The sequence below is a fragment of the Mesoplodon densirostris genome, chromosome 8, assembly GCF_025265405.1.
Source record: "Mesoplodon densirostris isolate mMesDen1 chromosome 8, mMesDen1 primary haplotype, whole genome shotgun sequence".
Lineage (NCBI taxonomy): Eukaryota > Metazoa > Chordata > Mammalia > Artiodactyla > Ziphiidae > Mesoplodon > Mesoplodon densirostris.
This window is the reverse complement of record NC_082668.1, coordinates 67,141,294-67,155,323: the sequence shown is the minus strand read 5'-3', so window position 1 is coordinate 67,155,323 and position 14,030 is coordinate 67,141,294. Positions and strand designations below refer to the sequence as shown.

General features: G+C 35.8%; 1 pseudogene; it reads right to left on the bottom strand.

Moving 5' to 3' along the window:
• Positions 1–12,323: 12,323 nt before the first annotated feature.
• LOC132494994 (heterogeneous nuclear ribonucleoproteins A2/B1-like) lies at positions 12,324–13,531 on the bottom strand (annotated as a pseudogene).
• Positions 13,532–14,030: the final 499 nt, after the last annotated feature.

Genomic DNA, 14,030 nt, shown 5'->3' with positions numbered 1-14,030 from the left:
CGGTGCTTTGCCACCACCTAGAGGGGTGGCATAAGGAGGGTGGGAGGGAGACGCAAGAGGGAGGGGATATGGGGATATACATATGCATATTGCTGATTCACTTTGTTATACAGCAGAAACTAACACAACACTGTAGAGCAATTATACTCCAATAAAGATGTTGAAAATTAAAAAAAATGCAGTCTCTTACTGGTGGCAAGGTACTTCCTGACTTCAGGGACAAAGCACCGACGGAGCCAATCCAGAAAAAGTGTTCTTGTGGTCTAGGCCTTCTTGTTGTACAACCAAAAGCCTCGCCACTGGTATTTATCTTTCCCCTCAAGGCTCAGGTGTTAGCAACTTTATAGATAAGGGAAGCCCTCATCATAAGCCCGACTGTATTTGCACATAGCAGATTTAGCCTGTCCCTTCCTGTCTTAAATCCTGGTATCTGCTTCTCTTCCTTACTAATAAATGTCCTTTGTGGCATTTTTTTTTTTTCCAGAATTGGGCACTTTCATCTGCACTAAAAAACCTGTTCAGGCAGATTTCCTTTCTCCTCAGTGATTTTCTCAGTAATGTCTGGGAATTCATCTACTGCCTCTTAGTTGGCAGAAGCTGGTTCTGTTATCTTGACATTTTTAAAGCCAAACCTCTTTCTAAAATTATCAAACCATCCTTTTCTGGCATTAAATTCTCCAGCTTTAGATCTTTAACCTTCTTTTTGCTTTAAGTTTTGTTTTTTCTCAAATCATATTAGAGTTTTTAGGTATGCCTTTCTTATAGCAATTTTGCACCCACAAAAAAGCTACATTCTCAATGTGAGATAAAAATGTATTTTTCAGAAAGGCAAGATTTTCATGCCTGCTGGCATAGCTACAGTGATGTCTTCATGAATTTCCTTTCTTTTTCTTTTCTTTTTTTTTGACAATCGTCCTTACTCTGGATTCTTTTATCTTGTCATGGCTGGCAACCACAGTTGCAGACCTCTATCTACAGCATATCAAACATTCAACTTTTTCTTGTAATGTCATGACTTTTCTCTGCTTCATGGAAGCACTTCCAGCATCACTAGTGGCACTTTGCATGGGTCCTGGAGTGTTATTTAAAGTTTATGGTATTGCAGTAAACACAATGAAAAATACACAAAACTGAGAGAGATCACTTTTTATTGTGATATGCAATTTACTGGAGAAACTGCTCATGTTGAGATGATGAGAGTCACAAGGCATTTTAAGTGGATACTCACAACACTTGAGCTTACTGCAATAGCAGCAGGAGATGGCTACAAAATTATTACCATAGTACAGGACTTAACTACAGTTAATTTTTACATTTCTCTAGACTGCAAATGGTGCCATGTATGCTTTGCAAGTGTGTGCATTAAATTTTGATAAATTTTAACTTTTTATAATAGATTTGTATATATTTTATGGTAGTGAATAATAAAATAGACTAGTATCTTCATATGTTTTATGCATTCATGACATACCTAATTTTCTATGTTTTTCCCGATGTTTCTAGGCTACACAATTCATCTCTGATTTTTTTCCAATTCTCACAAATCTCCCCAAAATTTCCCAATATATTTATTGGAAAAAATTACTCATAAGTGGACCTGCACAGTTCAAATTCATGCTTTTCAAGGGTTAACTATATTTATATTTGAGTTGCTTTCCGCTAGAACTAAGTACAGCTAAAGAGGGATGAAAATGGAGATTACCATGAAGAAAATACAATTCTTTTTATTTTTCAAAACATTTAAACTAGGTATGAAAAATGACAACTTTGATTTTTATCTTCAGTACATTGCAGAAACTAATTTTTACTTTATCCTCCCTCTATAATACCTTGTTTTTCTTTAAAAGTTTAACTAGTAACATAGGAAGTTCCAGTTCAAACCAAAGTAAATAAAACAAGCAGTATCTCTTCCCAATAAATTAGTTTTCCACTAATTTCTTCCATCAGAACAAACTCTGAAAATAGTGATTAAATTTTGATTGAAAAATTATGTCATTCAGTAAAAAATGTCTCATTGAGTATACCTAGTCCTAATATTTATGTGAGATAATGTAATGGTAATAAGACCTAGAATACAGTGTATATACAAAGTGAAAATAGTGTTTTAGGCAGAAAAATTTACTAAGTAAAATATAATTCAATATGGCACCACTATGGTTGGAATAAACTTTTCATAGCTTCTTACATGACATGGCTATGGTCTATAACACAGTAAGTCAGTTTTCTACTGAGCCTACTCATAATTTTATTTTAACAGTTAAATTATTTGGAGATTATTTACCATAACCAGGGACTGTAAAGTATTGGTCAGCCTGTCATGTGTAAACATAAGAATTTAAAATTTTTTAAAATTATGGTATATATGATTCCAAGATTATGAGAATAACTAAGTAAGGATACATAGAAACATGAGGCTTTATTTTGATTATTGTGTTTTTTTCCTAAAAATCACTTCCCTGAATAATTTTGGAGTACTAGTTATATCATGGTAATAATTTAAGAAATTGTCCCCTGAAATACTATTTATTGTTACATTAAATGCTATTTCAGATATTAGTGCTTTATAAAGCCTAGAATATATGTTGGTACTTTTATCAAATTATAACTTTATTTTTCTGATTTAATTTTCTAATATTATTCAAAAGAATATTATTGTCAAATATGTAATAATTTTTCTGGTGTATTATAAATTGCTTATTCAATCAATATATGTAATAGATCTATTCCTACTGAACTGATGTCCCTACTTAATACCCTGAGGACCCTCTGAAGTTATCCCTAGTGACTAGTGAGATGGTACAAAATATGGGAGCAATTTTGGTACTTGAGTCAGTAAAACACTATGGATGGTGCCCAAGTCTTACCAAATCCTACACTAAAGTTAATGGTTCCATTGAGATTTCCTTTAATCACCTTCCCTTGGCATACACAAAATCAGTCCATGAAAATTCAAGCCTATGAATTTAATAATGAAAAAGAGATGATTTTGCCTACAACTACGACTCATGGCTATTTGTTTCTATTGTTATTTCTTGTCTGCCTCTGACACCTACATCAGTTCTTGAACCTGATTATGGCCTAGAGTAAGTAATGAACGTTTGAAGAAAAAGAGTCCAAAAGAGACCAAAAGTCACTTAGCATTTTGTCATGTGTCCCTTTTTTCTTTAAGGAGATACTACAATATTATTAACTATAAAGAGCAGCTGTGTGTAGAAACTATAGCCATGAAATTATACTGCTTATCATGAAATGAGATTGAACCTCATGGAAAGTATTTTCTTGCTTTCTTGCCAAGTTTTTGATCTTATCAATGGCTTTCCTCCCCCCAATTTTAAATGCTTTATGTTTTGCTACATAATGTAGTGCAAAATATTTTACATGCATCTTTTTAGAAATTCTTTTCCAAAAATTCCAGAGGTAACAATGCATTTTCTTTAATTTTTAGATTTTTAAACAGTTTCATATATAAGATTTGATATTTGAAAAAACACATTGACCTGTGATCATTTCAGTCTTTAAGACACTGAATCATTTTATTCTCCCAACTTTTTCATCTTCATTTTTCTTTTATTGACCAGATATAATACTTATTGCTCCTACTTTTAAAATAATGTTAATTATATTACCTATTTATTAATTATATATTTATATATGGTGTATTGCAGATATAAAAGGTAAAAGAAATGAGACAGCATATTTCTTAGTCTGTGACTGTGTGGTATATCCTAGACTGATAATATATGTTACAAAGTCAAAAAAATTTCTTTATTTTATTTTTTAAATTTTATTTATTTATTTATTTATTTTGCGGTACACAGGCCTCTCACTGTTGTGGCCTCTTCCGTTGCGGAGCACAGGCTCCGGACGCGCAGGCTCAGCGGCCATGGCTCATGGGCCCAGCCGCTCTGCGGCATGTGGGATCTTCCTGGACCTGGGCACAAACCCGTGTCCCCTGCATTGGCAGGCAGACTCTCAACCACTGCGCCACCAGGGAAGACCAAAAAAATTTCTTTTTTTTTAATTCCTTGTCTTTTTTTCATGTAAGGCTAGGTACAAGCATGTTAGATTAATTGAGAGCTCTTATTATTTTTGGACTTGATTACTGTATTTAATATTATTCTATTAATATAATTATTATATACTCCATGTATACAGTTAGTAGTCATTTAATAATCTGTTCTTTTCAGAATTTTGTGAGTTAAAATATTATTTTATCCACAACCAACGCTACTTTTAGATATTTTAAATATGGACTTAGAATAGAAAACACTATAATGTTTTATTCTGAATCACCCCCCAACCACAATATGGTGTTCCCTCAAATCAGCATTGTTATGAGATTATAAATGGTTTTTTGTTTGTTTGTTTTGTTTTTTGTGGTATGTGGGCCTCTCACTGTTGTGGCCCCTCCCGTTGCGGAGCACAGGCTCCGGACATGCAGGATCAGCGGCCATGGCTCACGGGCCCAGCCGCTCCACGGCATGTGGGATCTTCCCGGACCAGGGCACGAACCCATGTCCCCTGCATCGGCAGGCAGACTCTCAACCACTGCGCCACCAGGGAAGCCCTATAAATGTTTTTGATGTGATAAGCTTGAGGTGTTTCCCATAATTACTCATTTCTTAACTTTAACAGAAATTGTAAGCGATCACTTACAGCATTTTATGTGATATGTATTTTTGTTGCTATTTGTATTAATGTTTCTATTGCACATAAAATAAGACATTCTTGATTTTGCTTTTTATTATTTCAGATTAGAATTTAAGCTATTTCATCCCTGGACTTAGGATAAGTATTGCTAACATTTCCAAAGTGATATGCAGGGTTTTTTTTTTTCCCCTTGTTTGATATTTTTACTCTTGGAGTTTTGGGTTTTCTGAGACATGATAGAAGCTTAAATATTGAGAGGTAAGTAAATAAAAGAGTTAGTAGTAGTAACAGGTCTCCTTCATGTTTTTATTTTGATATTTGACTTTTCTCTGTGAAGTAAGCAAGCATAGGTCTATTGCCTAAGAATTGTAAAGATGTCATTGACACCCATGTAAGCATATCACTTAAAACCGAATACTGAATCAGTGATCTCACCTAGTTAGAGAATAGTGGTACCCACAAGTGCATTTGTGTAGTGTTTATTTGGAGTCAATAAGTGACCCATCTAGAAAAAAGGGTGATGATGGGGAAATGCCTATAAACTCTAAATTATCACTAAAAGGCAGAGAGTTTTAAAAAGCTGTATTAGTAAAAACAGAGAGTAGAATGATGGTCCCCAGGGCCTGAGGGACAGAGGAGTTGGGGAGATGTTGTTTAAGGGTATAAACTTGTAACTAGTAGATAAAATAGTCCTGGAGATCTAATGCACAGAATAGTGATTATTGTCAACAATACTGTATTAGGAACATCAAAGTTGCTAAGAGACTAGATCTTAATTGCTCTTGCTACAAAAAAGAAATAGTTGTGTGACATAATAGAGGTGTTAGCTAACGCTACAGTGGTAATCATATTGCAATATATAAATGCATCAAATTAACATATCAAATTAACATGTATACCTTAAACTTACACAAAGATATATGTCAATTATATCTCAATTAAAAGAGTATCTAGGATATGAGCAAAACATTTCACGGTGGCTAAACATATCACTTATAACTCCAAGTTCTATAGGAGAAAATAAGAAGATATTTATGGATAGTTTAGAGCTGGCAGGTTTCTGTTCCTGGAACGTAACTTGTTAAAGAATAGTTTAAAATGAAAGAAGCTGAAGTAATAGTTGTCTTCATTTATAAAATACATCAACTAGAAACTGAATAGTTCTATAAATTTCTCTGAATAGTTCTATAAATTATATCATATGTTGACTTTTCTCCTGACCTTCAAGTTCATTAGAATAGCATAGTGTTTCTCAGCTTCATGTTTATTATTGCTTTCCTTAGAAGCCTTTACACATCTTTATCCAATCCTCCCATGACATTTTAGTGTATATACTGTTCATTATGTACTGTATGTATATCTTTACTTTATACATTGAAAAAATGATCTTTTTCCCAATCCCCAAATAACTAATTATTGCCCCTTCAGGACAATATCATCCTCTTTGAAAATCCCTGAAATAATTCTAAACCTGAGAGTTAAATTTAGCTTTTTAGGGCATCAAAACCATGGATGTTTACTTTTTAAAAAGTGATTCAAGTTATCCCATTAAGATTTTAAAAATTAATTTCTCAGCCTGAAAAAAAATGTTCTGTATAGGATTTTCACAAATGAATTGCTATAACATCTGGTTCCATTCTAAGTGACATGTAGAAGGGCCAAAACATCTAACTTTGAAAAATAAAGCTGTTATTTTGTTATTAAAAACTCCCAAATACGGTTTTGTTTCAACTTGGCTATAAAAATGGATGCTAGGTGGTTCTGATTTAAGACATGCATGGGTCTAGTCATTGGTTTCCTATCTTCTTCTTCCGGTGAAAACTGTTTGACTCTATACCCGCAACAAATAAAAGGAGAGTTTGATAGAAGTTTAGAACCAGGAGAAAGTTACTATCAGTGCTGATTGAAATAAATGTACCAGGTGATATAGACAGGGAGGTTGGTAATTACTTTATTTTGCAAAGATCACATTTCTGCAACTCCAGAACTCTAAGACAGGTGGACTATGGTTGTATCATTAACTGGAAAATCCTTTAGTTACGGAGTGGGGTCAGAAGTAATCTCTTATTGTGGCTTGTGCAACATGATAATCAGTGGAGAGGCACTAACATAGCACTTAATGAGGAAGATGGTCATTTGAAAAAAGTGGCCAGTCTCTATCATCATGCAGAGACCCACACAACCCTAACGCTTTTTGATATATTCAAGTATTCATCCCCCAAAGCAATCAGTTTTAAAATATCAAATAAAAAAATATTTAAAATTACATTTCAGTTTATGTTTGTGAATCTTTCATAAAAAGCAAAATTAAATAAATCATAGTAAGATACTGTCAGTACTTTTTAATTTTATTACGATATTTGGCTGAGAAGATGTTTCAAAGGGTTTAAATACATAGTAAAATTGAGTCATTCTTAATGCTGAATTAAACTTCTAATGTTTTATAATGAAAAGCATTTTTTTCCAACTGGATACAGAGTGATAGAATTTAGTGAGAATCAATAAAATCAGTATTGCTCAATTCACCCATGATAAACCAGACCTTCTATTCTTAACTCTTTCATATTGAGTCAATTAACTAATATTAATTGAGCAGCTACACGGTACCAGCAAAATAACTCAACTTTGCGTTTCTCCTTTGCTCATATGTGGTTTGCTGCAGAAGGAATGGGAGGACCCTTTCCCTCCTTTCCCTCTCCACCATTTTGGACAGCTGTGAGAGAGGGAGGCATGCACAAGTCAGAACTGGGACCAATGAAAACAAGAAGGAAAGTTAATAGAGTTTTTATGATTATTTCCTTCCATTTCTCACTGGTCTGACTTGAGTTTTCTGCCCTCCTTTCACATCTGAATATAGCCTTATGGGAGAAGAGTTTGAAATGAGTTCTACTATTAAAAAAATCTTATGATAGGAGTACCTCATTTATGTCAGGAGTTAGTCAATAGAGAGCATGATTTAAATTGACATAATTTAAATTGAAACATATTTTCATTAAAATAACTGTTATGGTACAGATTAAATATATAATCCTCTGATGTATTAATTGTCCATTATATACAGAAATGATTTTTAAATCACTCAAATTCACATTGCAACATTAGCAAGTTAATAAATGGAGACCAGGCTTGAAAAAGAGAACCCTTGCTTCATTTATTTTCTAGGATGTTCAGATTATCAAGAGCCAAAATTGGAGAAGGCTCTAATAGTGCAAAAAATTTTTAAAAATACTTTGGATAAGAAAATTTGCATTTAAAATTAGGCTTTGATATTTAATAATTATGTGATTTTTAATAAGTTACTTAACATTCCTAAGCCTCAGTTTCCACACCAGCAATAACAAAACAAACAATAACTAATAGCAAAATTTACATCACTGGATTTTTATGGGAAAAATGCTGTATCGATGTAAGGCATTAGAAAGTAATATATGGCCAAGGTAGCAGAAAAAGTCTTTATAGTACAGAGTCTGGACTAGTTTGCACCCCCGGGGTTGATATGATAATTAAATTTAGCCAACATATTAGCTAGTAAAGATTTAAACTCCTGGTAGGTGCCTATATTTATTAACTCATTTATCCATCCACCCATTCAGCTCACAAATACTTAGAGGGTATTTTGTGTATGTGATCTGATCTGGTGGAAGTTTCTACATTATCCAGGATAAGATAGCCTGTGTTCCAGTCAGAACCACCACAACATCCCACTGGAATAACCCAGTAAAAATTTATTGCTAACTCACCTCACAGGCTGATACAGGTCTGGCAGCTTCCCTTGACTGTTCTCCAAGCTATGATTTTGAGACCCAGGTTCAAGTCCTATCTCTGAGAAACTACTTAATCTTTTAAGTTACCAGTTCTATCACTTGTAATTTGAGGATAAAAATAGGGGCTACCTAGAGAGAAAATTAAATGAGATAATGTATATAAAGTGTTCTGCACCAAAATGGCACACAGCATGAGCTCTATTAATGTGAGTCATTGTTTTTCTGGGAACGGCCAGGGTGTAAGGCAATAATAAACCCATTTAGGATATCAAGTATTTCTCTCACTTCTAGTCTTTATGGGAGCAAAACTTCATCCAGGTTTACAGCCACCCCAACTCCACCCCTGACCCCTACCCCTGACTTCTATGCCTGATCCCCGCAGGCCAGCTCATGTTCACCGAGCCTCTGGTGTCTGACTGTCAATATGAAAAACTTCATTCTTTACAACTGTGATGTACTTTGGACATACTGTTAGTGATTTTCTCTCCTTGTCATGCCTGTCATTTCTGGGGCAGACCAAGCAGACCCTGGGATGTCTTGGCTTGACTGCCTTTCCTTTTTTCAGAGTAACTTTCTTGATTTTTTTTTCTCTCCTCATATGACTGGGTAAATTACTTCAGGGAATTTAAGCATCTCAGACTCCATCTTTTGATCAGACTACATCTTCATGTCCTGGAATCATTTTAGAGTATTTTTGCCTTAGGTTCCTGCCACCTTCCTGATGAGAAAATGAGTAAGACCTGCCTTGATGTTTTATATCCCTTAGAGGGAGCCATGTTGGGATACCAGCCAAGCTTTTATCTTCCACACAGGACTCTCAGCCTTCCCTTTCCAGTCAGCATACTGAGCCACACCTGGGGATATTGGAGACCAGTCACTCTTGTTTGACTCCTTTCTTTCAAAGACCGAATATCAAAACAGAAAAACTAAAACAAACACAAAATAACGATTAAAAAAGGAAAAGAAAAAAATCCATGTTGTAAAGTCTCTGAATATATCAATACTTTCTAGAAATCCAGGAAGTGGTAGATACCACATATTGTATCACCCTCAGACAGTATTGTTCAGCTTTCTTAGTACTATATTGGATTAGTGTTGTATATTGAGAAAGTAGGAAACTGTTAAACCCTACATCAGACTGTACAGCTCAGTGAGGAGAGCTTGCCATGTCTTTTTCCTTATGGATCCTTCATGCCTTACTCAATGTCTGACATATAGTAGGTGCTTGATATATGTATATGTTGAACAGACATTCAGTAACATTTATTCTTGCTTACTGCATGCCAAGCCTTGTGGTGAGCTAACTGGCTGTGCAAAGATCACCTTGCTGGCCACATACATAATAAGCTTTTCAAAAAGGAGTAGGTCTTCTTTGAAGGTTGGATTTCCAAAATGTATTAGTATATGGTGGAAAAATATTTACTGAAGAACATCTAATTTTTAGTAGTCTTAATCTTCAAACATGAAAGAAAAGAATAGTAAATTGTAAACAAAAATCCTAAGGGCAAGTAGACAAGCCAACAAATGAATATACATAGACATTAAAATTGTTTTCAGTGCAAATGGCATATTTTTTCAAATAGTTTTTATTGAGGTATAATTGACATATAACATTATATTAGTTTCAGGTGTATAGCATAATAATTTGATATTTGTATACATTGCAAAATGATCCTCACAAAAAGTCTAGTTAACAATACATAGTTTTAAGTTATTTTAAAATTGAGGAATTAAATCATCAAAACAATTGCTCTGAGATATTTTCCAAAGGTGTATTTCAATTTGCATCTTGCTAATAGAGGATAATAGTGAGAAAGCCCAGTCCTAAGGCTGGAGTGTAACATAAAATATATAATCTTGCCCAGTGGTACATTCCAGCCAGAGATCGTTCAATAAAAGGGAATGAATATATACGAAAAATGTTCAGAGATAATTATGCTAGTTTTTCAGCCTAAATACCTTGGAATTTGCAAAGACAGCTCATAGACAAAAGGGATACCACTAAAATTCAGTGTAATAGATTTCTCCATTCTCAGTGACAGGAACATCTCTCTCAATATTACTTAGCTAATGAAAGAATAGATCTGCTGTGAAGTTCCTAGGAGGCTCATTTTCTTGAGTACAGTAGTAAAAGTTAGCTGATGAATGACCTAAACTGCTTAATGTTTCTCCTTATAACTTCTGAGCAGCAAGGCGTATCCTGGCAAGTACTGAAGGAGTTATCCTCGGGAGGCCCTGGTGTCCTTGCAGGTTGTTAGAGGCAATGAGCCAGGTTTATTTCAAATGGCTCCTTAAATGAACATTTATTTTGTGCCAGTAACACGTTTTTGATTAACAGCTCCTTTTGACTAATTTGCTTCCCAAAACAGCCTAATAAATGACTCGTTTAAAACATAATTAAAAGCATGTTATTGCTAGCAGTTAATAAAGATTAAAACAGGCATTAAGACAATTATCGTTGAAGGAAAGTAAGCACCCCGTAGTTAGTACAGAATCCTTAATGTTTTTATGCATCACATACAGAAATGGCTACATGACAGGCTAGCACAAGGGATCATTCTTTATGGAATCATATCAAAATATGTTCCTATTTTGTTTGTTTCTTTTAATGAATGGACAGGTGTTTGTATAGGTGGACTATGGATTTTTCTTGTGCGAAACATTCATGTGTTCAACAAGGTCAAGGTCATTTTCAATGAATCTGAACTGGTTTTGGCTGTGTGGAGGAAAGCTCAGCTCTTCTTTTATACTAATAGGATATAATTCCTTCTTTCTACATGCTCTTAGTACACAAAACTCTCTTGGTCCCATTATTGGTTAAATGCAGTGCATGCTTTTTTTTTTTTTTTTTTTGCGGTACGCGGGCCTCTCACTGTTGCGGCCTTTCCCGTTGCGGATCACAGGCTCCGGATGCGCAGGCTAGGCGGCCATGGCTCACGGGCCTAGCCACTCCGCGGCATGTGGGATCTTCCCGGACCAGGGCACAAACCCACGTCTCCTGCATCAGCAGGCAGATTCTCAACCACTGCGCCACCAGGGAAGCCCAGTGCATGCTTTTATACTATTATTTGACTTTTTTTTTTTTTGCGGTACGCGGGCCTCTCACTGTTGTGACCTCTCCCATTGTGGAGCACAGGCTCTGGACGCACAGGCTCAGTGGCCGTGGCTCACGGGCCCAGCCGCTCCGCGGCATGTGGGATCCTCACGGACCGGGGCATGAACCTGTGTCCCCTGCATTGGCAGGCAGACTCCCAACCACTGCGCCACCAGGGAAGCCCTGCCCATTTTTTGATTGCGTTTTTTTTTTTTTTAATATTGAGCTGCATGAGCTGTTCATATATTTTGGAGATTAATCCTTTGCCTTTGATTCTTTTGCAAATATTTTCTCCCATTCTGAGGGTTGTCTTTTCATCTTGTTTGTAGTTTCCTTTGCTTTGCAAAAGCTTTTAAGTTTCATTAGGTCCCATTTGTTTATTTTTGTTTTTATTTTCATTACTCTAGGAGGTGGGTCAAAAAATCTTGATCTTGCTGTGATTTATGTCTTAAAGTGTTCTGCCTATGGTTTCCTCTAAGAGTTTTAGAGTGTCCGGTCTTACATTTAGGCTTCTAATCCGTTCTGACTTTATTTTTGTATATGGTGTTAGGGAATATTCTTTTTTTTTTCCTTTAGAATTATTTTATTAAATCATAAATGTACAACAGCTTCTTAACTCTACACACGCACTTAAATTTTTTTTTAAAGGAAAAACGTTAAGTCTTATTACACCATGATCCTGGCTAATAGCTTTTCAAAACTTTGAGAAAAATCTTAAAAAAGGTTTCACATGTCACCTGAAACTTACAAATTTAACATTATCAAAGAAGGAGTGCTTCTACACTCTTACAAAGACCACTAGAAAGAAACAACAATTAAAAAGCTAAGAAACTGTCTCAAGGCATTTTTTTTTTTTTTTTTTTTTACAATCCTTCCTCCACAGTAAGGTAATGTTATTAAATAATCCAATCCATTCACAAAATGGCTCTCTGCATCTGCTCTGGTGTCTTCTGCCATATCACTGCATATTTATGCATGACTGAGATAAGAGTTTCCTTAACATTGTTATTTCAATAACCTGAACCTGTTCTGTTACCTCTGGGCTCTCATCCTCTCCTATTTATACAGTGAAGCCCATGGTAAATAGGAAGAAGCTCAATATCGGCTTCTCCCTCCATAACCCCCACTTCCTCCACTGCCTCCTGGACCATAGTTTCCTCCACCATATGGTCCTCCCATGTTTCTGCTACCACCAAAGTTTCCACTCTTCATTGGACCGTAGTTAGAGGTTGCTGGTTATAATTTCCAAAATCATTATAATTTCCACTTCCATAATTTCCTCCAGGTCCTCCTCCATACCCATTATAGCCATCCCCAAATCCACGACCACTTCCATATCCATCAGATCCTCCTCTGAAGTTACTTCCTGGTCCTGGTCCAAAATTTCCACCACCACCACGAGAATCTCCAAAACCAAAGTTGCCTCCTCTTCCACTTCTAGAACTTTGGACTTCCTGCATTTCTTGTCTAGATAAAGCCTTCCTTACTTCTGCATTATGACCATTGATAGTATGGTATTTCTGCAACACAATCTTATCCACAGGATCATGGTCATCAAAAGTAACAAACCCAAAGCCTCTTTTCTTTCCAGACTGCCTATCGGTAATTATCTCAATGGTATCAATTTTTCCATATTCCTCAAAGTAATCTCTAAGATGATGTTCCTCAGTATCTTCTTTAATTCCACCTACAAACAGCTTCTTCACAGTTACATGAGCCCCTGGCTTTCCAGATTCCTCTCTTGCAACGGCACGTTTTGGCTCAACCACTCTCCCATCAATTGAATGAGGTCTTGCAGCCATGGCAGCATCAACCTCAGCCATGGATGAAAAAGTTACAAAACCAAATCCTCTTGATCTTTTGCTCGCAGGATCACTCATTACCACACAATCTGTAAGTTTTCCCATTGCTCGTAGTAGTTCCTCAAACTTTCTTCTGTAGTTTCAAAGCTCAAGCCACCAATAAAGAGTTTACGGAATTGTTCCTTTTCTCTCTCCATCGTGGACTCAGTCACTTCAACCCGATTTCCTGCAGCCGAGCGAGATGAGAGAGATCTCTGTGGACGAACACGAACCGGACTCATCCTGGCGCTGTAGTGAGAACTGCCGCTGGTCAAGAAACAACACTGCTAGGAGAACCTCCACTCAGGGAATATTCTAATTTCATTTTTTGACATGTCGCTGTCCAGGTTTCCCAGCACCACTTATTGAAGAGAATGTCTCTTCTCCATTGTATATTCTTGCATCCTTTGTCACAGATTAGTTGACCATAGGTGCATGAGTTTATTTCTGGGCTTTCTATCCTGTTCCATTGTTCTATATTTCTGTTTTTGTGCCAGTACCATACTGTCTTGATTACTGTAGCTTTGTAGTATAGTCTGAAGTAAGGGAGTCTGATTCCTCCCACTCCATTTTTTTCCCTCAAGACTGCTTTGGCTATTCCGGGTCTTTTGTGTCTCCATACAAATTTTAAGATTTTTTGTTCTAATTCTGTAAAAAATGCCACTGGTAATTTGATAGGGA